The sequence below is a fragment of the Sinohyriopsis cumingii genome, chromosome 12 (genome assembly GCF_028554795.1).
Source record: "Sinohyriopsis cumingii isolate HCF-2022 chromosome 12, ASM2855479v2, whole genome shotgun sequence".
Classification (NCBI taxonomy): Eukaryota; Metazoa; Mollusca; class Bivalvia; order Unionida; family Unionidae; genus Sinohyriopsis; species Sinohyriopsis cumingii.
The window spans coordinates 71,625,542-71,652,634 of NC_142972.1; the positions used below are offsets into that span (position 1 = coordinate 71,625,542).

The following is a 27,093-nucleotide window of genomic DNA, read 5'->3' on the forward strand; positions in this document are numbered from 1 at the left end:
TGCTTCCTGATTAGAATCTTGTCAATGTCAAAATTTGTGTACATCTTATGCATGATAAAGACTGCGAATGTTACAAAGCAGAGGTGAATTAAAAATTGTATGTCTTGCAAATCATGCATGTTGTAATGACTCATTTGTTTTTTGTGATCTTGGTTAAAAGCTATTTAGAGCTTATTTTGAATTGTTTTAAATCACGCCGACGTTAGATAAATCTTATCTTATTAGATTTGACACCTTGGGTCCAATATAGGTGTTTCAGTACAACATAGGCTCGTACAATGCAATCCCATATTGCGCAGATCATTGTATCATAACCTCTCATTATCTCTCCATTTCAGTGTAAGTTCGTTCAATACCGCGTCTTTTTGTAATTACTGGATACACGGTACACTATGTAGACCAGCGATTATACATTCCCAAATATTGACCAATCAATTCTGTCTAATATAGTCACTCCGTGTCTTCTTTGTTTATGAAATATTTTTCCTGTTTGTTCATGCACATCTTTGAAATTTCACTGTGTACGGTAAGTGCCAGGATAAAATGTGTTATTTATAATCCATATTCGTGCATAACTTTATAAAAGTAAATAGTTGCATAGAAAAGGTTTCTTCTTCACATTACAAATAATCTAGAAGCAAAGATAAGTGAGAGACATGACAATCGTCTCGGAATGAGAGGACTGCTGAACTGTGACCTTGGATACGGTGGTCCGAATAATAGTCTTAATGATGCTAGACTCTTATCCAGACTCAACAAGCAGCCAAAAGTTAGCAGATAGGAACTGACGATACATTCTTGTGACAAATGGTGAAAAAAACAGTTAACTATCTCGCTGCATACTACAGATTATTTGAACACCCCTACCGCCATGATTTAAAAAAAAACAAAAAAGCATCAAGGATATATATATATATATATATATATATATATATATATATATATATATATATATATATATATATATATATATATATATATATATATATATATAAAACAGAGCAATTTCATTCATCAAGTTTTAATTTGTAACATGATTGTCAACAGGCCCTAACCTGGTCATCTTCTGCACGGTGGAACCAAATGGGGTTTGCGTAGGCGAGTCTGTTTCTCCAACAACAAGTATGATGCAGTTCGCAGTCTTCAGCAAACTCAAAATAATTCCCTCAATTTATGTAACTATGTGAATTATATCCCTTGATCACATGTATGAAAGAGTTACACATTTTTATTTTGTTCAATTTATTTTAGAAATATTAAAACTATATAGACATCATTAATATTGGATGTAGATGATAGTTTCTGCTGAAACTGGACTGTTCTGCAAACCAGAAAACGACAGTGAGCAGTCTGTTTGGTTGTTTATATTGACACCTTATGTTTAATTTCAAATCCGAACAAGATGACATTATTTTTGGTCATTGCGTGACAGTCAAGATAGCAATTTTGTATGTTCTTGATGTTTTAAGTTTTTTAACTTGGTAGGTGATACACTAGACATACAGTGTTAGACATCTTCTCCAATATTTCTGATGGGGACAGTCAATGTCTAATACTCTAGAACTAGTCAGACATGATCATCAGTAGTCAATGTACATTATATGCATATTATTTCTGAGCAGTCTTTCTTTAAACTTACTTAGTACAAGTATTACAAATTGCAAAGCATATGCAACTTGCATAGTTAAAAGGGTCCATAAGCCTGTATGAATCTGCATTATTTAAGCAGCGATGCTTTGTATTGTTTCATTAGACTCCAAAGATAATATAGCATCATAGCCAATAATTAAAATTAGCACCAGGTTTTTCTTTTTTTCCACAAATGAATCATACATTGGAAAACAGGTAATTCACTATGATAAATTTACCATTCACTCATTTAAATAACCGCTCTTGTTGCCTAGTGGTTAGAACGTCTGCCTTGGATACGGGAGGTTGTGGGTTCAATCCCAGGCCGAGTTATACCAAAGACTTACAAAAATGGTACTAACAGCTGCCTTGCTTGGCGCTCAGCATTAAGAGGTTAGTGTTAGGACTTCTCTGCCTGGTGTCAGTATAATGTGACTGGGTAGGACATCATGAAACATGTCTGCGGCATGATACCCCAATGCTAGACATCACTATAAACTGTCACACTGCAGATATCGTAGCAATATGACACACACACACACACTCATTAAAAAATATATCAGAGGTACTGTTATTCAAGCTCAGTAATTCTAGCAAAAGTCCAGATATGGTCAAGTCTATCTCAACAGCCTGTTTCCTTAACTCACATGCTACCTGTATCTTTAAATCTTTTTTAATAATTCCAACAAATTAGGAAATTCACATATATAATTTCTTCATACCATAAAAATGAGCCAGGTTTTAAAGTAAATAATTGATAACTACATGCTTGTAGATAAGCCACTTAAAAAATTATATTTATCAACTAATTATCTAATTGTGATTGATGCTGTAAATGATCAATATAAGTTTGTATTTTAGTTTAAAATTAAATACTTGTTTTTTTTAAAACAGGAATGTGGCCTTTGCCAAAACAGACTGACAAAAAGTTTTCAGGAAGTCAGTTCACTTGATTGAATTTTAAATGATAAAATAATTCATATATTTGAGTAGCATTACTGTTATTTGACCAGCTAAGTATTGTAGGATTAAACTACCCTTGCAGAATAGAATAGCCACAGTCTGAATTGGTACCAAAACTGTTGCTGAAAAAACTCGGAAATATTTTTGGCACTTGAACATTATGAATTATGAGCAGTATTTAAACATTATGGTTTATGATTTATAGTTCTAATGGACTTGTAATAAAGGTATCTTGTTCCTTCATGTTCTTGAAATGAGAACTGTACTTTTATTAGGAACAACTATTTATTAATGTAACTGGATGTGATTTTCAATAGAAATAGATACATAAGTTGATAGGTACTATGTCATTAATTGTGTAGAAAATGCTTTTTATATTTGTGCAGTCTTATGCATAGATGTTCTCCTGTAATTAAATTCTCTCTCTTTACTGATACAAGAGTGCTTATAAAAAGACATACATTTTCACATCTGTGAAACCCTCTATAAACTGAAAACCTCTTGACACCAAAAAATAAATTTGGTCCCATGGGTTTTTAGTTTTAAGAGGTTTCACTGTATGTGACAGAAAGAATTTTCACTGTATATGATAAAAAATTGTTGAATAATTTTGATGATGGTAATCTTGGGGGCAGCTTAAGCAGTTTACCTGACAACCAGAGAAATCTGCTAGGCAACTAGTTTTTAAAAGCTTGTTTCCCTTGAACATATAGATTTTGAAAAATGTTCTCCCCCTGAACACTGTATGTGTTATCTGCAGTTCATTTTAGTTAATGCAGTTCAGGCTGTAAAGGACGTTAATCAAGTCAGTTCCTGAGGCTGGGCTGTTTAGGACCTATTGATGTTTGTTTGGTTCCAGGATTGGTTTTAGCTTTATTAAAGCCAATTGATGATTGCAAATCTGTTGTTAAATGACATTGTCATGAATTTTTAATGCCCCTGCTTGATGCTAATTATCTGATAGCAGCCTTTTGACCTGCTAGTTCCTTGTTTAGAAGATAACTTGTTTTCAAGAACTAAAGGTAGGTAATTGAAGGTTATGTTTTTGATATACCATTTGTTTTGACACTGTAGAATACATTACAAAAAGATCTAAAAGTCGTGCCAGGAAAAAAACATATACAGCAATATTAATTTAGGGATGCAATGATTAGTTTCCAGCAAACCTTACTTTTCCTTTTAAAAAGTCCTTCTTATCCAAAGATATTAATGTACTTTAACTTACATGCAGTATCATAAATATTCATGGACATGTTGGATCCAGCTGCATGGATCCAGATATACCATTGCATTGCATAATGTGCTGGTAGTATTGAAAAACAAACAGTAAAGACCCTGATCTGCTTTTGCATTATGCAATGACAGATCAGATGTATGTTGTTCGCAGTTGCTCTGAATTATAGGTGAGTGTATGCAATGCATGTATGTAGCAGTGTGATGGTGAATCATTATAATGGAAGAATAGTAAGTAATGTTGGACAACCAAACATTAAAGAATATAACTAAGTATTACACCTAAGTGGGATTCATGAAGTCATGCAGGTTGAAAATGGTCCACACACGAAATTAATGGCCATTGCAAAGTTAATGCTATTGATGCAGTGTTTGTGTATGTGTGTGTAGTGAAGGCTGTTAGTCCAAGGTGTACAATAAATGCTTGTTTATAAGTTGAGTCAAACTGCTAACAACAATGATCCTGCTTATCCTGGTGCATAATGCACCTGCATATCAGGGTCCATGTTATTACTGATTATGGTACTCCTATCAAACTGCACAAGTCTAGCTCAGCAGATGCATTTTGAGATGTCAGATCTGGGTCTGTAAAGTTTCCAGTTGTATTCGACTTATAAGCATGTATGTACGATAATCAGTTTTCAAGCTTAATAACACATAAATCCTATAAAATTAAATTATAATTCTTAAATTTACAAATTCTTATAAAAAGTGAGAAATTTCAAGAATTGGTAACCTTGGGATGCCCTCAATTTGATTAATATCATATCTCCTCTGTCCTGGGTGAAGATCTAACAGCAAATGCTTAGGGATCATGTTCTGGTGACCTTTGAGTTAGCCAATGGAAATGCTGCTTTTTTCTCTAAAAAATTTGAAAGAAATCAAATCAATAGGCACATTCTGATGCTCTTCAGCTATAATGCTCAGTCTCCCAAACTTGAAGATACTGTATAAGGCTTCATCTGATTGGCTGATAAAATTAGTGACTATGGTAATGACACAGGTCCCAAAACATGACCCTGATGCAGTTGCTCTCTGATCTTCAAGTAGGACAGTGGAGATCTAATTTTAATCAGATTGGGGATGCCCTATTTTGTTTAATTAATTTTTTTTACAACTATTTCATAAGTGTGTCATATACCTGTCATCAAGTAATGTTGTGGCTGTTGTACTTTCTGGACAGAATCTAAGAATTCATTGTCTGTCATTAACAAATTAGTCACCAATTAACCAAAGTAAAAGCCATATCAAAATTCTTTTGAATTCTTTGATTATGAAGCTGCACTTATTAGTAATACAGAAAAAAAAAACTGTCACGTAACATTAATTTTCATGTTTGGACTTTATACCATCACAAAATCTTTTTTTACTATCAACACATCTTTGCTCAGTATAAATTTTGGTAGGTTAAGAATCATGTTCCTAACATATGCTATTGACTTCGTCTGGTAGACCTGTGTTTGTAGATCAGAGTTCTATTTTTAATCACGACAACTGAGTAACAATAAAGTTTTATGAAGTCAACATTTTATTTAATTTAATTGCCATTTTATTCAAATATTATTTTATAAGCAACAAGATTTATTTTGGTCAGTCATGTAATCAAGGAGTTCAAAGCTTTAAGTTTGATATATACTGTCTGCAAAAATACGACATGGGTATCCCAGATGGATGAGTTGTCTAAAGTGCTAGCTTTTACAAATCACTCTCATCTATGTCTGCATGGATTTGAATCTCAGCTTGACCAATGTGGGTATGTGAGAAAGCTTGCCATTAGCTTCCTGTGGGTGAGTGGGTATTCCCAGAGTCTTCCTCCACTAAATACACTGCCTCTACCTAATATATTGGCTGCCATGTGTAGCCTATCTTATGCTGAAAAATGGCACTAAACTCACAAAACCAAACCTGTTCTGGGAGACTACCTAACATTTATTGACCAGGTTCTTGATGCACTGATTAATCTTATTACATGATATAATGACCTCTATAGAGAGATCACCTTGTCTTAACAAACCTTTTGTTAGTTTACCAGGAAAAGAGCCATGCTGTGAACATTGGTGTAGATCTGCATCTGCTGGGCCTTTATGCATTCATCAGCACTTTCATATTTGACATCTGGAAAACTGCTTGGTTGGTTTTCATCTGAGCATGACCTGGTGTCCTGTAGTGTCCCAACAGATCAGGATCAAACTGTTTCTAGTGCAGACATGAATCTGTTTTCCACTGATGCTTCAACAGACCAGGGCCTGCATGCATTATAGACCTAGACCTGTTGTCCCATGATGCACCAACAGATCATGGTATATACTGCTTGTTCAAATTCATAAATAGAAGCAGGGTCTGATGAAATAAAAAATCAATCAGTTGCCTACTGGACTACAGGGCAACAAGTTTAGACTACCAGGCAAAGAGTTTGAAAACCCCACCTAAGTTCAGTTGCCCAGAGGAAACATTGAATATGAAACTGTTTAAAGATTTCCATTTCCCTTGTTTTAATAATTTATAATTATTCTCCCTTGGTAAAGTATTTTATCAATTATATTTTATCATGATATTATTTAATAGCTGAGGACCGCTCCGGTGGCCTAGTGGTAAGAGCGTCTGCCTCAGATGCGAGAGGTTGTGGGTTCGATCCCCGGCTGAGTCATACCAGAGACTTAAAAAATGGTACTAACAGCTGCCTCGCTTGGCGTTCAGCATTAAGAGATTAGTGTTAGGACTGGTCGGCCTGGTGTCAGGATAATGTGACTGGGTGGGACATCATGCTACATGTCTGCGGCATGATGCCCCAGTGCTAGACATCACTATAAACTGCCACATTGCAGACATCGTAGCGATATGACTGAAAAATTGTTAAAGCTACGTTAAAAATCAAAATCACATCACATTTAATAGCTGAGTGAGCCACCAGAATTCAGTAGCTGGTAACTCAATCCCAGTATTCATACATCCTTGGGCTCAGGGCACAAGGTTTGTTGGACCATGGGAATAAATGGCATATACATCAGTTTGGTGCCATATTATGTAACTGCATCTGTGCTTCAAAGTGCAGTTGCATGAGCATTAGAGTAAAATCAGATCCATTGATATGAAATTAATGTTGTCATATACATTGGGGGGGGTGTCGAGTGGTCCAAAGCGCTCACCATTATGGATCACTGCCATCTCACCTCTGTCTGCATGAGTTTGAGTCTCATATGCTTGGCTAACGTTGGTACGTGAGAAGGCCTGCAAGTAGCTTCTCGTGGGTCAGTGGTTTTTCCAGGGGTTTTCCAGGATTCTTCCTCCACCAATTATACTGGCCGCTATGTATAGCCTATCTTATGCTGCAGAATGGTGTTAAACCCTATAACAACAACAACAACAATATACATTAGCATTATTTATTTATGGTATGGATTGGATTGAAAAGACTAGACTCTAGTACATTATTTTGTTCACTATGAGTGGCTGCTTCTTGGTTAGATAGGAGGTGGAAGCTAATTACTGACTTGATGCAATTAATCATGCATGGAATGCAGGCAGCTGCAGGGCTTTATTATCAAGGGATTGCACTATAAGAAGAACAAATGTGATGCATGTCTGCTTTTGTATTCTTTGTTTTTAGCTTCATTATATTGGACTACATAATGGTGCTGAATATTCTTTTGATATCAAGTCATTTTTGAAAGTGGGTAAGTTGTATAGTGCTGTATCTGAGGTTCTCTGATTAGGTTTTCAGCTATTTAGATAGTTACATTGTTTTTCATAATTTTCATATATTAAGATAGTTGTCTTATTTTTGGCATTTTAAGAAAGAAGCAGACTCCATGCTTTGCATTATGTTTCATGGAAAACAGATTGCTTCATGGTGGGGGTGGGGGTGGTAACATTTACTTCCAGTCTTGAAAAAAGAGACATTGTTCAGAATATGTTAATAATTATCCAAAGTATTCTTAGAAGCTTGTCCTAATTATGATATATAGAGAGAGAATACATAAATTATAAAAATGTTTGATTTAAATTGTGTGATGATAATCCTACACAAGTAATATAGGTAATAATACATATGTACTATTTATCTCATAATAAACCCTGATAGTCCACATTGTACATTGTTTGAAAAGATGTCTGGTTATGATTTATAGTTTTCTCACATAAAAATGGACTTTGGTTGGAGTAGTCACTTGCATTTAAATGTTTCTACCTTCAGACAAGATATATTATAAAAGTTTTATTTTGTTCTTCATAACAAACCACACAACTGTTAACATTAATTGTACAACTTACATATATGGATTCTTTGTGGTTTAGAAATTATCTTGATTTGATCTTGCAAAACCACTATGCAGGCCCAATCACAGCTGTGCGTGGGGGTGCATTTGGCTTCTCAAATTGGCCCAGGCTTCTCTCAGTCTCTGAAGAGGCCTGAGACCATGCACCCTTGCACTTTCCAGAGCAATGTATCTAACCCAGGACCACAGAAGGACAAACTAAGTACATCACTGTTGCACTTAGCATTTATAAGCTGAGCCTATGATATCTATTTGAAGATCACACTGGAGTTAAATGGCATTTATGATTTAGTTTGGAAAGTTAAATGAAAGCCACTGTATGCAACTGTTTGTGTGTATGTGTACGTGTGTGTGAGGTATCTTGTTTTATTAGATGTTTTATCACAAGGAAAGTATAAAGAAGCTTTTGTACATCAACCTAACTACAAAGAACGTGTTTTGCACCAGTCAGATACTGTGAATCACTTTAATTTCATGGTGTAGCAACATTTTTGGTTTTGATCATAATGAAATATGAAAAATGTGATGTTCGAAGTGCGCATCGCCTCTGTGCCTCCCTTCCCACAGCTATATGCCATGGCAAAACCTTATTTTTTTGTTTGTTCAATGGTATTTTTGTTCAAATTCCAATATATATATATATATGGCTAATCAAATTTTTTTCACCCACTTGTCCATGACAAGTGGATTCAGACAATTAACTTATCCCAGCTGGCTTTTCATTTGCCCCACAATTGTCTGAATTTGTCAGTTTCAACCTGTGCCTGTTTGACGTTAGACCAAACAAGTAGGTCTCAACTTTTTTCTGACGTTACTGGTCAGCTACTAGTAGTTTCCAGCAAAAAAAGAAGGTGGAGATCTACTTGTTGGTCTAAGTGCTGCATATTCTGTAAATAACTGCCAAACAGTTTCCTGTTAAGTCAGTAAATTCAAGCCAGGAATGACAATCAACCCAATATGGCTGTCTTTTAGTTATATCATACATGACATGCTGCAGATTCTGGCTTGTGTCTCATGGAAGAAATAGCTCAGTTGCAAGTGTTATGTTTTAGCCTCCACTGTCATACAAATTCTCCATCTCTCTCTTCTATTACCATCTTTGCGAAGATGATTTACTTTATCCACAAAGTAAATATCAACTTGCCTAACAACTACTTCTAAAGTGATCATAACATAGGTTTCATCGTTTCAGTACTAACCGAAAGCTCATTAATTAGCATAATTGTTTAATTTTAATTGCAGGTGGAAGTTAATCCACTGTCTAATCAATTAAAAATTAAATAATCATTTAATCAGTTCATAAAGGAAAGCAACACTAATGTCGGTAAAATTCCTTCTTTTATCATAATATAATTACACTGACTCACTTAATGAAAATCAGAGCAAGCCGTTCGTATGTAACTGGTTGGAGTAAACATGATACAATAAAGCCGCTTAAAACACTGCAGATTAATCATACCGGCTCAGTTTTGATTTGTCGATAAAAGTCATGCAAGCGGTTATAGAACGTGTGCAAAGGAAGCAATTATCAGTGACCTCTAGTAGGCATAAATGTATACATAGAAAAGGGCAGAATCAAGCGTTAACTAAGTACACTGCGGGGGAATGAATTGCCACATGAAGGTACAAGAGGCAGTTAAAGCACAACAATACGGACATGCACGACTTTTTAAACAAGGAGCAAAAGGCACTTGTCCCGGGCTTGCGACCTGGAAAAGTTGACTTGCCCGACGTCGAAAATGAATCGTCTGGGAGACGTCAGGCAATGCGATTTGAACAGCTCTTATTTATTTACATGTTTTTATTTATACACAAACACACTGACATTTATGGAAAAAAGGAACAGTGTCAGTTTATTGATTATGATTTAATTGACATACAGAATTACATGAACATGAAAACTAAGTACTAAAGTATTGATTCTGTGAACATGAAAACTAATTAGTAATATTTCTCTAAACATGAAAACTAAGTACTAATGTCATGATTCTGTGAACATGCAAACTAAGTACTGATGTATTGATTTAGTGAACATGAAAAGTAAGCACTAATGTATTGATTTAGTGAACATGCGAACTAAGTACTAATGTATTGATTTAGTGAACATGCAAATTAAGTACTAATGTATTGATTCTGTGAACATGAAAACTAAGTACTAATGTATTGATTTAGTGAACATGAAACATAAGTACTAATGTCATGATTCTGTGAACATGCAAACTAAGTACTGATGTATTGATTTAGTGAACATGAAAAGTAAGTACTAATGTATTGATTTAGTGAACATGCAAATTAAGTACTAATGTATTGATTCTGTGAACATGAAAACTAAGTACTGATGTATTGATTTATTGAACGTGAAAAGTAAGTACTAATGTATTGATTCTATGAACATGAAAACTAAGTACTGATGTATTGATTTAGTGAACATGAAAAGTAAGTACTAATGTATTGATTTATTGAACATGAAAAGTAAGTACTAATGTATTGATTCTGTGAACATGAAAACTAAGTACTGATGTATTGATTTATTGAACATGCAAATTAAGTACTAATGTCATGATTCTGTGAACATGCAAACTAAGTACTGATGTACTGATTTAGTGAACATGCAAATTAAGTACTTTGTCATGATTCTGTGAACATGCAGACTAAGTACTAATGTATTGATTTAGTGAACATGCAAATTAAGTACTAATGTCATGATTCTGTGAACATACAAACTAAGTACTAATGTATTGATTTAGTGAACATGAAAAGTAAGTACTAATGTATTGATTCCGTGAACGTGAAAACTAAGTACTGATGTATTGATTTAGTGAACATGAAAAGTAAGTACTAATGTATTGATTTAGTGAACATACAAATTAAGTACTAATGTATTGATTCTGTGAACATGAAAACTAAGTACTAATCTATTGATTTAGTGAACATGAAAACTAAGTACTAATGTATTGATTTAGTGAACATGAAAAGTAAGTACTAATGTATTGATTTAGTGAACATGCGATCTGAGTACTAACATATTGATTCTGTGAACATGAAAAGTAAGTACTAATGTATTGGTTTAGTGAACATGAAAACTAAGTATTCATGTAATGATTCTGTCAGTGTAATAATAAATGCAAACTTTGCAAACATAAATGTTCAGTTAGGTGTCACTCATAGTGTGTGCTTTTTTAGACACATATTTGTGAATAACTTCAGCAGCTACTTATTGATGAAAATATCTAACATGGATCACAAATGCACTGCATTTTCTGCTGTTAGACACTATTCCAACATGGATCACAAATGCACTGCATTTTCTGCTGTTAGACACTATTTCAACATAGATCACATATTCACTGTATAATCTGCTGTTAGACACTATTCCAACATGGATCACAAATGCACTGCATTTTCTGCTGTTAGACACTATTCCAACATGGATCACAAATGCACTGCATTATCTGCAGAGAGACATTATTCCAACATGGATCACAAATGCACTGCATTATCTGCCATGAGACACATTCCAACACAGATCACAAATGCACTGCACTATCTGCTGTTAGACACTATTCCAACATGGATCACAAATGCACTGAATTGTCTGCTGTTAGACACTGTTTCAACATGGATCACATGTGCACTGAATTGTCTGCTGTTAGATGCTATTCCAACATGGATCACAAATGCACTTAATTGTCTGCTGTTAGACACTATTCCAACATGGATCACATATGCATTGAATTATCTGCTGTTAGACACTATTCCAGCATGGATCACAAATGCACTGCATTATATGCTGTTAGACACTATTTCAACATGGATCACATATGCACTGCATTATCTGCTGTTAGACACTATTCTAGCATGGATCACAAATACACTACATTATCTGCTGTTAGACACTATTCTAACATGGTTTACAAATGCACGGAATTATCTGCTCTTAGACACTATTCTAGCATGGATCATAAATGCACTGCATTATCTGCCATTAGACACTATTCCAGCATGGATCATAAATGCACTGCATTATCTGCCATGAGACATTAATGCAACATGTATCACACATGCACTGCATTATCTGCCATCAGACACTATTCCACCATGGATCACAAATGCACTGCATTATCTGGCAAGAGACACTATTCCAACATGGATCACAAATGCACTGCATTATCTGCCATGAGACATTCCAGCATGGATCACAAATGCACTGTATTGTCTGCCTTGAGACACTATTCCAACATGGATCACAAATGCACTGCATTATCTGCCGTGAGACACTATTCCAACATGGATCATAAATGCACTGCATTATCTACTGTTAGATACTATTCAAACATGGATCACAAATACACTGCATTATCTGCTGTTATACACTATTCCAACATGGATGACACATGCACTGCATTATCTGCTGTTAGACACTACTGCAACATGGATGACACATGCACTGCATTAACTACTGTTAGACACTATTCCAACATGGATGACACATGCACTGCATTATCTACTGTTAGACACTAATGCAACATGGATCACATGTTCACTGTATAATCTGCTGTTAGACACTATTCCAACATGGATCACATATTCACTGTATAATCTGCTGTTAGTCACTATTGCAACATAGATCACAGATGCACTGTATAATCTGCTGTTAGACACTATTCCAACATGGATGACACATGCACTGCATTATCTGCTGTTAGACACTACTGCAACATGGATGACACATGCACTGCATTAACTACTGTTAGATACTATTCCAACATGGATGACACATGCACTGCATTATCTACTGTTAGACACTAATGCAACATGGATCACATGTTCACTGTATAATCTGCTGTTAGACACTATTCCAACATGGATCACATATTCACTGTATAATCTGCTGTTAGTCACTATTGCAACATGGATCACAGATGCACTGTATAATCTGCTGTTAGACACTATTCCAACATGGATGACACATGCACTGCATTATCTGCTGTTAGACACTACTGCAACATGGATGACACATGCACTGCATTAACTACTGTTAGACACTATTCCAACATAGATGACACATGCACTGCATTATCTACTGTTAGACACTAATGCAACATGGATCACATATTCACTGTATAATCTGCTGTTAGTCACTATTGCAACATGGATCACAGATGCACTGTATAATCTGCTGTTAGACACTATTCCAAACTGAACAGATTAATGTCAAAGCAGTTATTGTGTCTGATTCTACTAGTATTTCCTCAACAAACAAATTGTCACTACTTTTTTATTTTATTGGTCACAAGTACCATATATTATTCCACTGATCAAACCAAACATAATAGCAGATTGTTATTACTAGTTAAATTGTAAATTTTACTTTTTGAATTTGATATGGCAATGAAAAACAATTTAGTTTCAAAATTATGTGAGACATGGGGTAAATTGAATAGAATCTTTCCTCACAATAGAGCTCCTTTTACTCAGTGGATTCACCAGCATGAATTGACTGAGCATAATTGTTAGAAAGACTGCCCCATCTTTCAGTTTTGTCTATGCTACAGAGGTTCAGTAGAAATCTATGTGCGTATTGCATCTCTTTTTCTAGATTACAGCCTTCCTATATTTTGCATTTTGGTATTTTTTAAAAACATTTTTTTGGTTGTATTTCCTGAACACTAGACTATAGTTGAAGTAAATTTTATGAATTATGCTTTTATTTATTTATTTCTTTACAATTTGTATCATTTACAATATATAATGTAGAAGCGATTCTTTGGCTGCTTTTTGGTAATTGGAGAATACAAGGCTCCCCACCCTTGGCACTGTTTTATTAGTGGGGTATATATATATATATGTATGTTTGGTTGTATGTATGTATTGTTGTTGTTGTGGGGTTTAACGCCATTTTTCAGCACACGATAGGCTATACATGGCGGCCAGTATTAATGGTGGAGGAAGAACCCGGAAAACCTCGGAAAGAACCACTGACCCACGAGAAGCTACTGGCAAGCTTTCTCACATGCCCACATTGGCTGAATCTTAGACTCAAACCGCCGCAGACAGAGGTGAGATGGCAGTGATACATAATGAAGAGCGCTTTAGACCACTCGGCCACTCGGGGCCCCCATATGTATGTGTGTATATATATATATATATATATATATATATATATATATATATATATATATATATATATATATATATATATATATATATATAATGAGGACTTTGTATAGCGCCTAATCTTTAGAAGCTCTAAGTGCTTTACAACATTAATAAGACCTATAACATAAAAATAAAAATACACATATATAATGATATTATTACAAAAAACAAACATCATGAAATTAGAAAACATAAAAAATATGCTGAAAATATTAAAGGTAGGAAATATTAGGTCTTTAAGTTTGTTCTTGCAGTCAAAATAAGTGAGTTTTAAGAGCACTCTTGAATGGGATCATTGTGTCTTTGTGCTTAAGTTCAGTGGGCAATTCTTTCCATGTTACTGGGCCCTGGTATGTAGAAGAATGTCCATATGACTTCGTTTTCTTAGTGGGAATAATGATTATACAATTTTCAGAAGAGGAGCGTAATTATCTTGCTGGTGTGTACGTGTGGGTGAGGTCGGATAGGTGTGTTGGACTGGAGTCTGTCAGTGAAACGTAGCTATTGAGATGAACCAGACAGAATTGAGTTGCAACAGTCCAGTCTTGAAAATACTAATGAACACACAAGTGTTTTAGTGGCATCAGCTGAAAGATATTTGCGAATGGAGCTGATGCGTCTCAGCTCAAGATATGCAGCCTTGCATATGTTCATGACATGTTGGTGCAATGTGAGGTTACTGTCCAGAGTGACACCTAGGTTTCATACTGACTGTGTGAATTTAAAGTTGGTGTTGCTGATATTTATTGTTTGAGGTAAAGGATGTGAATGAGAAAGTCTTTGTGTTGTGATCAGAATGGCCTCAGTTTTATCATCATTCATCTGCAGCTTGTTACATGTCATCCATGATTTCACATCAGAAATGCACCTCTCTACACCTTGGATGGTAGCATCAACTTCATTTGGGTGGCTAGATTTGTATATTTGGGTGTCGTCAGCATACAGTTGGTGAGACACTGGATGATGATCGATGACACTTGAGAGCGGCTGAGTGTATAGAATGAAGAGAACAGGTCGAAGAACAGAAACTTGTGGAACACCACAATATAGATTAACTGGGCTGGAGTGTATTCCATTTGCAGACACAGTTTGTGTTCTGTAGACCAAGTAGGACTTGAACCACAGTACGGCTGTATCATAAATGCCAAATATGTGCTGGAGATGGTGAAGTAATTTATCATGGTCTATTGTGTCAAATGCTGCAGACAAATCAAGGAGGGTGAGGACTGAATCTTTCCGCTATCCAAAGCAGAGATAATGTCATTAACTACTTCTAGAAGAGTAGTTTCAGTACTGTGGCAGGGGTGATATGCATATTGTACATTGCTAAAAAGACTGTTTGAATTTAGATGAGATACAAGCTGGGACAGAACAACCTTTTCTAAGATTTTTTATATGAATAGGAGATTAGAAACTTGGCGGTAGTTCTTTAAATCGTTATGGTCGAGTGTTGGTTTCTTCAGCAGAGGCTTTACAATGGCAGTTTTGAAAAATGATGGGAGTTCCCTGGATGAGAGAGAGGTATTAATAACATCAGTTAGTGAAGGCAATACTGGATCTAAGCACTCAAGCAGCAGTGATGTTGGAATTGGATCAAGTTCACATGACTTTGGTGCACTCTTCATCAGGTTGTATGTATGAAATCCATAGAGACAGGTTCAAATGCTGTTAATGGTTGCCGCTGAAATTCTGTGTCCCAACTGAATATATATATATATATATATATATATATATATATATATATATATATATATATATATATATATATATATATATATATATATATATATTGCATCAGAGAACTGAATGAAGAATCCTGTGGATCAATTCCATGTTTTACAGTCCAGTTTTTATTATGTCTTACTTAGTGATACTTTGTCATGTGTAGAGGTAATTTGCTTTGTGTTAATTGGCATAGGGGTAGATGTTTCAGGTCAATCGAGACCTTTTTATGTTCAATATTTAAATATATTTTCTTTTAAAATTTTAAATCCACAAATGGAAGTACATATGAATACTTTTATAAATACCAAAACATAAAATTTGATACCCTTTAATTTATAGTAATTCACAGTAACCAAAGCAGTTTGAACTTAGTGATATGTATAATTTTAAAATTTAAAAAATATACAGCATTTTTCTGTTTCAAAGTAAGGTTTGTGCATATTTCTCTTTCAGGTTATTTTTGAATATTTCATGAATTTGCCATAAGAGAAATACAGTGACGCATACAGAGTTGGAGAACATTGTAGCTCATCAGGGTTTTCAGTAAGGTAGGTGGTGCTCACCTAAAGGAACTCTAAGTGAACCCATTTATTTTTCATTAATGGCATGTACGATGTTGCCATGCAGATACCATTGATTTGAGGAGAAAGTTGCATATATAGAATAAGTTTACAGCTCTTTTATTCCATATGTCTTACAGCTCTGGACTACAACTTATGTACTTTACTTACCAACAATGTACACCATGCACCAAATCTAGGACATTGTGACTTAAATTTCATTATTATTTTAAAATTGCTTTAGAATCATGCCCAGACTTAATTCTGTTATAATTTTGTCTAGCAGTAATGCCCAAAACTTACACAGAGATCATTTCAGAAATGGAAAAGCCAAGTTCAAAGTCAAAAGTTGAGGTCGGTTAGAAAGAAAAAAATGATGGGTAACAAACATCTTTACCTGTTTGTGTTAATTGGCATAGGGGTAGATTTAAGATTATTCAGGCATTTACCATTATCATACTACTTTGCCTCCTTGGAAATAAATGCAGCATTTTTTTTGCAGAAGCTTTAATCTCTTTACATTTTCTATCCATGATCTTTGACCATGTATTCTTGATTGGTGCTGAAGTTAGTAAAATTCAGTACAGTAAGACATTTCTTTGAGCCAATGAATTTGATTGTCTTATGCTACTTTTGGCAGTGACTAGACTCTTTTAGTAAGTCAGTTTGAGGTGAGCTTGATTCATTCCATCTAAGATCTCAAGTAAAAATCTTTTAATTTGATGTCCTGCATTTTCTCCTGAACCTTATGGGAACCATTGAGACAACTTTAATATGTCAAAGATGACCATGAAGAGTAGGTGGCACAATAGCTTGGTCTAAAATTAATACCACTTAAGATAAGCATGCTTCTTAGGACAAACATGTTCTGGACTAAAAATATGTGACTGACCTATTTTCTTAGCTTTACTTTAAATTGCTAAGAGAAGAATATCCATTCTTATTGTTCAGGCTGCAGATTTCTATTCAGATACCTTCACTCAAATTGCCATTCAACACTATGTGTGAATATTTTAGGCGAAAATGTGTCAAACAGGAAAATTTGGTCACAGTATGACTGCTTTTCTAGGATTATTGAAAATTACTTCCATTTCACCACATGAATGATTTATCGAATCCAGCTGTATCAGATGTAGGTGGCTGTGACATCATTTGTACAGTTCATTCATTGCTACAATAACAATACTGTCTGATACCATGGAAGTGGCATTATTTTGTGAGTTCCTGTTCCAAATTTGAAAAGATATCATTTATGAACTTTATATATTCGTTTTTGAAATTTTGAAGGGTTTGATACAGTTAAGTAAAATATCGTGTGTAGATTTGTGTGTGTTTTTGGAAGCGCTAGTAATAATAATAATAATAATAATAATTGTTTAACAAGTTTATAGCTGTTGAAAGGGAAAGAACTATATTTACTCTTAATATTTTTGGGAAATTTGGATTACATCCCCATGAATGATTTTATCTATGGTGCATCCCTCTAGGTATATAATTGGACCTTTTTGCAGATTGGAGACATCCTGAAAAAATCCCCCACAAAACGTGATCAATTAAGATACATTATCTACATTCTCAGATTTTGCATAAAATGGCTTAAAATGATCTTGAGTGAAAGTAAATTATTACATGAGTACAGTATTATTTAAAATTATAATTTTTTTTCTTCTTCTGATATTACATGTGTATAATAAGACCACATGGTATCTCAAATGACATTATGACAATTTTTGAGGGAAAGGATGATGTCTAAAATATCCAGATATACTTAAAAATCAATATTACTACACTTTGTTTAACCCTTTACCTCATGCAAGTGTCTTTGGATACCTCTACTCCATTCGCATGGAAGCGCCTTTTGACGCCTGCTGTAAACATCAGCCATTTTGAGCTGGTTTTCATAGCGCCACCTTCGGGGAAACTCCCCTTCCCATTAGATACTACATACATTTCTGTGAATGACAGTTACGTCAGATCACGTGGTCACTGTTTATGCACTGGTCGATATCTGCTATTTAAACTAACTGGGTCATAATCTTCACTCTCCAAAATGGTGGTCGCCGATTTCATTCAGTACTTAAAAAGTTTTCACGATTAGAATCACAACTTTGAAAGATTCAATAACTTAGGTAAATGCTCTGATATTGATGTAGGCAGCAATTAGTTTTTATAAATTATCAAATTCAGATGACTTAGTGATGTAGATGCAGATGAAACACTTGTAAATTTCGAGTATGAGAAATGGCAGCTACAGTTGGTCACACGGCCTCACTGACATGACAATGAATGAGTTCTCTCAAGATTTTTAAAGCACATAAAAAATTCTTCCATGAAAAATGATTACACGGCTATAACAATTGGACTTCACTCTTAAATTTTTCCACATATAATAGATATGTACCAAAAATGTAAAATGGTTAAAATTGCTGTTAAACGTAACATACACTACATTGTTTAACAGTTCACAGGCAGGCCTATGCGTATGGAGTCAACTAGGTAACAGGTGTTCTATTTCTAGCGTGCTGCACTTTGTAACTATGCTCTATGAGGTAAAGGGTTAAGATTTTTTTTTTAAAATACAAATTTTACAAATTTGTGGTGTTTAGCACTTTGTAAGATTCAGATGTTTAAATGTATTAACATAGATAAGAAACATTTTGTGTGTCGATATAGATTTTTGGGTGTGCGAATGAGTTTTGTAGAATTAGGATACATAGGGGCTTGGGGGTGAGTGGTTGTTTGAGTGGTCTAAAGCGCTTGCCTTTACCAGTCACTGCAATCTTACCTTTGTCCATGAGGGTTCAAGTATTCGTCTCGGCCAGTGTGGGTATGCAATAAAGCTGCCAGTAGCTTCCCATGGGTCAGTGGTTCTTACCAGGACTTTCCCTGGCTATCCATCCACCAGTTATACTGGCTGCCATGCGTAGCTTGTCTTGCACAAAGAAATGGTGTTAAACCCTAAACAACAGAATTACGATACAGTTACACCAGTTATTAAGATAAGTTTATAGCTTGTCAAAAAGAAATAATGTAATTCACTCTTAATTTTTGCCTATCTTTAGAAAATTGCATTAAATCCCCTTAAATGATGAAACCTTTAGTGCATCGGGTTACAGTCTGTTATTGAAAATTCTTGTAGATTGCAGGTGTTCTTTAAAAAACCCAACTAAATGCATGAAATGGCATATTGTGTATTACTAACCATGCTTGTAATTTTCATTCCCGTGAGGCAGAGTAACTATCATTTGACTACAAGTATATTTAGATTCATAAATCCATATTTTTGTCCATACTATGCATAAATAATAATGCCTCCTGGCATCACAAATGCTATTTTGACGTTAGTTTATGTCAAGTCTGAGATATCCCATGTATTGAACCATTGGTATCACTGCACAATTTTGAGATTTAATATTAAAGGCTGATTTTTTGTTTGTTTTGTAATTTGATATAAAGAATATATTTTTTGTTCTTTTGTGTGATGGTTACAAAACTTACAATAATAATTATTCATTTCATTAATTTCATATTCGTAAGATCCTTTATAAATACTGAACATGCAGAGAATGATAGAATATGATGTACAAATATAATCCTTAGTCATTGTCTTCAGTTACTGTATATACCCGCTTGTAGGTCCAACCCAAATGCAAACTATACACACTATCAGTTACATTAAATACTTGCATGTAAGTCCAACCCAAATGCAAAATATAACTATATTAGTCATTGTATGTGCTAGTGGTTAGAGCGTCCACCTCAGATGTGGGCGGTTGTGGGTTCGATCCCCGGCCAAGTCATACCAATGACTTAACAAAAATAGTACTAGCAGCTGCCTCACTTGGTGCTCAGCATTAAGATGTTACTGTTAGGACTGGTTGGCCTTGTGTCAGGATAATGTGACTGGGTGGGATGTCTGCAGCATGATACCCCAGTGCTAGACATCGCTGTAAACTGCCATACTGCAGACATCATAGTGATAAAAACTGAAAGATTGTTAAAGCTACGTTAAAAATCCAAATCACACACATTTCACACATACACATGCAAACAACGAAGATCCTGATCTGTTGTAACATAATGCACCTGCAGGTCAGGGTCTGTTTTGTTTGTTCTACTGATTAGTCCTAACAACCTGCACAGACTTGCATCTGCTGGCACATTATGCAACAGCAGATCTGGGTCTGTGCAGTTTGCAGCTTGACTTGATTTATAAGTGATTATATATGGTATGTAAATAAACAATACTGTAACACTAATTTCAGTAAATTACTATATTTTCAATTAAGGATGGAATAGGAGAAGTAGTTTAAAGCTGAGAGGAATACAAAACAAATGTTCACGTCTGTTAAAGTTATCCTGTTTTTTGTGTGTAAAATAAAACCTCGCTGCACAGATTGAAATGAAACAGTCATTACATTATGATGTCATCAATATGGCTTTACTTTTAAATAGGTGTTTCATAGTGCAGTGAAAGTGATTGGACATAAATTGTGATGGTTGCTGTCTTTTATTATTATGCATTGGCAGATCTGGGTTTGTGCAGCTTGCAGTTCAGATTGACTTATGAGCAAGTATATATAATAATCCAAAATGAAAAGAAAGCATATGGGATGTCCTTCTGTACCTTTTAATGCTGTAAATTCAAACTACAGCCATTGGCATCAAAATTATATTGTAGATCTTTCTAGGGATGAAGGTGTGTCCGGCAACAAAACATGGTCACTGTGATCTACTTCCATGATTTAATTAATTGCAGAAGTTGCATCTAGGGATAATTGGTTGACAGTTAATTATAAAGGCATTTAGGCTGCAACATTCACCAAAATATCTAAACTGTGTAACTGAAATTATGCAGTTTAATTGTAACAGTTTGAAACTTAACCTTTCATTGTGTCTGCATGTTAGGATTACAGCTAATGGTATTTATATATAAACCCCATGACAATGTGTATACCATACCTTGCTGTTTATATATAAACCCCAGGACAATGTGTATACCATACTTGCTGTTTATATATAAACCCCAGGACAATGTGTATACCATACCTTGCTGTTTATATATAAACCCCAGGACAATGTGTATACCATACCTTGCTGTTTATATGCAAACCCATGACTTGCTTATAAGTCGAGTCAAACTGCAAACAGCAATGATCCTGATCTGCTGTAGCATAATGTGCCTGCAGATCAGGGTCTGTATTGTTTGTTCTTCTGATTACTCTTAACAAACTGCACAGACCCAGATCTACCAGTTCATTATGCACTGGCAGACCTGGGTCTATGCAGTTTGCAGTTAAACTTGACTTATAAGCAAATACAAACGCTAGTATTTCCTAAAGATAAAAAAGTTACTCGTCAAAGGTTCTGTTGACAAACATTTTTGAAAGTTAAAAAATGTAGTTTAAAGAACTCCTTTTATTATCAGCAAGGTCAGTTGGTTAACCTGATATGTATCGTATGGTACAACCATTTCTTGTAATCACTTTTTCCTGGTGATGCCACATTGATGTGATAATCAACTTTACCTTAGAAGATTTAAGAGAAAATATTAATAAGCAGTCAGCTTAAGCAGTGATATGGAAATATATAATTTAATTATGATTGGTAATTCCTGTGTCTCTGTGACATCCTCATTTGCACAGTTACTGATTTTGTAAACATTTTCAGGCAGCAAACTAAACCAAGCCATTTAAATGTACATGTATAGAGACTTTAGTAAACTTCAGACTACAGAATGCATTTGATGAGACTGTTTTGAGTCTTTATTCATGCTTGGTTAACTTGGGTTTTTTTTTACAACAAATTATAGGTTTTCATATTAGCACTTGCTTAGCATCAAGTGCAAGAATAAATTTCTCTCTTTGTATCTCTGTCTCATTCTCTATCTCTCCTTCTTACATTTATGTTTTTTAAAGTTAATCTACTTATTGAGAAAAACCGTAGTAATTATAATTGAATTAAACTGTATTCAGATGTGTTTGATTCTGATTTTGGTTACTCTTTTCTATGCCGGCATCATGATTGGCAAATTAGTTTCAGTTTTGATTCATGTTCATGACAATAAATAAAAATTTGGAGGACACAGTAGCAGTGCATACAAGTAAATAATCTGGACAATTCAGTGTCTTCCTACAAAAGATAGGAAACAAGTTCACAAGAACTATAATTCCTTCCATTATACAAATTAAATTCATATTGGGAATGTTTGTTTAACGTTTACAATTTTATTAACTCTACTGCTTATGGGATGGTTCGTCATCTGCATCTGTCATTCGATGACCCTTCATCTGTAGCACAAGTTTGTTATTGCTAGACCTCTTAAACTTCTTGGAGGATTGCCTTGAAACTTGACACATATGTTCATCCCCAGATTTTGTTGGTTCAAAATGAAGGGTCATGTTAGCTTAGGGTTTCACTATGAAACTTCTTATGATGTTTAGATTGTTCTAAAGAAAATGGTGCTACCATCACAGCCATATTGAAAATTAAGTTATCATTAACCTTCCTAACAGGAAGTCAATATCAGCATGAGGTTTTCTCCAGAAGACTTCATATCATGTCTGACTGGTTCTAAGTGAAGGTGTAATTCTTTTCAGGTAGTAAAGAGTCATTTCTTCTGAGGGACTCTTCTTCCACATTTTTCCACACTATTTTAGACTTGTACACTTCATACTAGTACAAGACCTTTTAAAATTTCTCTTTCTTTAATTAACAATAATGTAAATCTGCAATTTGCTGTTTGATGTGTACCCAGTCTGATTTTTTGGTTGGTGTTTTATGGCTCAGCAATGCAGGTACCAGTAGGTTATTTAACATTAATGCAATAATAGTAAAGTCCCTTGCCCAAGGACATACTACAGTAGCCATCTCTAATCTACACCCTTTTTATCACAAGTAAAGTTTCGTAGATGCATTAAATAGTTTGATATCATAACCACGAAATACAATAACCTATTTAAACGTTATATTTCAGTTCAGATTTGTTATTAAAATCAGTCAGTTTTACAGTATTATACAGTACCCCCACATTATAATGCAGTCCATTCGAACCATGCAGCATACCATTATAGTGAAACTCCCGTATAATGAAGTACATGATACATTACTACCCGGTATCTCATTATTACACATTCCATTGGAACCATGAAGTATATACCGCCTCATAGTGAGACTGTTATAATGAAGTACATAATATATCATAATTATACTACTGAATAATGAAATGCAATCCATGACCATACACACCTTATAACAGGAATTGTTATAATGAAGGGCCTTATAGTGAGGGAGTCCTGTAATTTTAATTGCTTAATTCTCTGTCAAACGTTTAGTGATATTTCATGACCTAAAGTACGACTGATGAACAACTGTTTACTAATGTTGATTAGGCATAAGAGTGACTTTTTAGATCTTGGAATATTGTTTTTATGTCAATTTACCATGCTGAAAGAAAATAAAGATGGAGGATCAGGAAAAAAGTCAGATTAGTTACTTATGGAGAAAATAAAACGGACAAGCATGAAAATGAGTTTAAGCAAAAGAGGGAAGAGTACATTTCTTCTAATGATGGGTAAGTAATGAGTTGGTCAGGGCTGCTAGATTCTTTTAGAACTGATCTAATTGGGCATGTGATATCCTTGCTTTTGTTCATTTTAACAAATACTTCATTACATTATGATTCATTAAAACAGCTTCAAGGCTACTATTGTGTTCTGAGGGATTAGTGGTAATGTCTACTCGCAGTTCACATGAACTATAATCCATTGTAATTGTCTGTATTTTTAGTAACTACATAGCAAAATTATGTATAGTGACTGCATTATTGTGTTCCATTAAAATAATTTAGTATTAAATATGTCTCTATTCTTGTCTGAAAATTCAGACACTGTCTTGTTGTAGTTCATTGACAGCAAATCAGCTGAAAGTTTTTGTTCTCAGTGGGAGTCATTGTTCCATTTCAGTGGTATTGAATATAGTCAGCAGTTAGATTTCCATAGTTGCATATTTTATACTAATTTACTTTTACACAAACACTACATATTTAATTCTATTATTATCTGTCTGCATTCAGTTTTTGCAGATTCTCTCAGTTTACATCATTTAATACAGGTAATTCTGAAAGTATTATGCATATTTTGTACAAAATGAAAATCTTATAGGCTGCATTTTTATGGATTAATTTGTATATAGAATGTATACATACATGACCAGAGCACTCTTGTACAAGAATTACAGGTAAAGTTTTTCATAATTGTGAAGGAATTTCCTGCAATCTGCTTTGATGGAAATGAGGGATAACACACTTGTCATGGAATGGTAAGGTGGGTGCATGTATTCAGTATTTAATAAATAGATATTTTAAAATAGATTTAGGTTCTAAGTATTTGACTGGGACTGTATTGAATTTTAATATAGTCTACTTTCTGCCTGGAATTAGGGAATATGCATTTCTAAAAGACTTACAGCTGTATCATTAACTGAGGAATCTAATATCATGTATGCTGCAGACCCTAAGGAAGAGTTTTTATCATCATACTTATCATCATTATTATTACTACTGCTATGTGATTGCCAGTGGAAATGTATGTTAACTGTTATACAGACTATCAAGTCATTAATTGTAATAATTAAAGATTTTATTACATGTCTGAATGAAAGCAAATTTTTGGCATCAGTTTACATAAAAGTAAAAGTCATTGGAAGAATGAAAGGGAATCCTGTTCAAGTTTTTAAATCATATTTAACATTGCTTGCCTTACTATGTGAGGCAATGTCTTTTTTTAGTTCTGTGATAGTTTGCCTCAGCTTTTCAAACTCACATGATGTGCTTGCCATGCTGAACCAGACAAATCTGTAATTGGTTTTTGTGTTGCCTGGAATTGATACTTTTTTTTCCACATTGAGGGATTTCAGTCCCTCATTGTTTATGGCACAGTGGCTATTCTGTGTCACCAAATATAGTTTGTATTGCTAATAATAGCAACAAACTTCATGGTTATACTAAAATTAGTAAGAAAGTATAGATCCACCGTCCTTTCAGGTCAATTTTATGTCAAGGATGTAAGAAAATCATTACACCTGATTGTAGTTATCTGTCTAAATGAGTCTTGGATATATTTCCACTTAAGGTAATACTTGAAACAGTAGTTGAAAAGAGCTTTTAAAACAAAACCACTACAGTAATTACTGAAATAATGTTCAAATGTTAATGGAAAATTCTCCAGTGACATGCAAAGACAAGATAATGTGGAAAAATATTTGGAAGATTATTTACTGCTGTACGTTTATGATCAGAAATAGGAACATGAATAACATTATCTCTAGAGTTGTGCTGTTCCATCGGATCTTATGTAAATTAGTATCACTTTAGTGCTCAGAGTCATCCATCTTCTTAATACTTTGATTGTACAAAGTCCAGATTTTCCCTTTCTGTTTTGTATATAATATTTTACAAGAGCTGCAATATTTTACAAGAGTCCTTGGGAAAGGCTTTTAGCTAATTTGTACGATATAGCCAGTAATGTTTTAAATGTGCTGTTAAACCAATCCAATCACAAATGCATTAAAATTTGATTTGCCAACTAAATCTTAATATTTTTTCAAGCTGTTTGAAATTGCATTCCGCCTGCATCTGCATGTATTTATCTCCATCAGATTGCCATGTAGACTTCACAAGTGATTTGTGCCAAACCTACTGTCTCACCTGTGGCTGACTTGCCACTGATTCAACTCTAAATTCACACAACCCACACCCACCCACCCATGCCTAGTGTCTGACATGTATCTGACTTGCCAGAGATTTTCCTCAAAACTCAGACTCTCATAATTCCATAGCTGCTGCCAGAAAAATAAAGCCCATGACTGACCATACTCAAGTAAGTGAAATCAAGACTCTTTAAAGTTGGCATATTGAAACTTATACAGCATTCATCCAGACACTCCAATGCTGGCCTCTTTAAACCTATACAGCATTCATGAGAATGTCCAATTCTGTGAAACTAAGATGAACGATTTGTATGCACAGCACTGGATTCCAGCTTTAAAATATAAACTTCACTTAGATTAAAAGAAGCTTTGATTTGCACCAAGCACAAAATCACACATGCACATGCATATATAAACATAAACAAACATGCACATACACACATAATTCACTTAAGGTAAAGTGCTGGACTTGGTTTGCAATTTTGCTCACCAGAAATATTCTGTCGAGTCAAATTGCAAATGACAAAGATCCTGATCTCTGTATGTTAATGATCTAATGATTACTCTTAACGAACTGCACTGACCCATATCTACCAGCGCAATATGCGTTGACAGATCTGGGTCTGCACAGTTTGTAGTTGGAATTATAAGTGAGTCTAGACAGTTAATAGCCATGTTCATACATGAGATATGCCTGTAATGCCATTGATGTATGTATGTTTCTATTTATTCAGTGTTTAACAGCTGATCAGGACAATAATAGATTTATTGTTCAGATTAAAAGTAAAGTGTAAATATAAAGAATGGTACAGAAAACCTTAGAAAAATAAACTCTGCCATTT

The 27,093-nt window shown here is 34.5% G+C and overlaps 1 protein-coding gene across 5 annotated transcripts in view; it reads left to right on the forward strand.

Moving 5' to 3' along the window:
* The first annotated feature begins 449 nt into the window (after nucleotides 1-449).
* The window catches only part of LOC149786729 (tubby-related protein 3-like), a 165,388-nt gene continuing 138,744 nt past the window's right edge, over nucleotides 450-27,093 (forward strand). For 2 of the 5 annotated variants that reach the window (XM_089977229.1, XM_089977226.1), the window contains exons 1-2: nucleotides 450-526; nucleotides 16,437-16,531. The gene's annotated coding sequence lies outside the window, so the exon portion shown is untranslated. Of the gene's footprint in view, nucleotides 527-16,436; nucleotides 16,532-24,631; nucleotides 24,656-26,264; nucleotides 26,422-27,093 lie in introns of those variants that run through there. The other 3 variants (XM_089977228.1, XM_089977232.1, XM_089977231.1) reach the window with 3 other exon arrangements.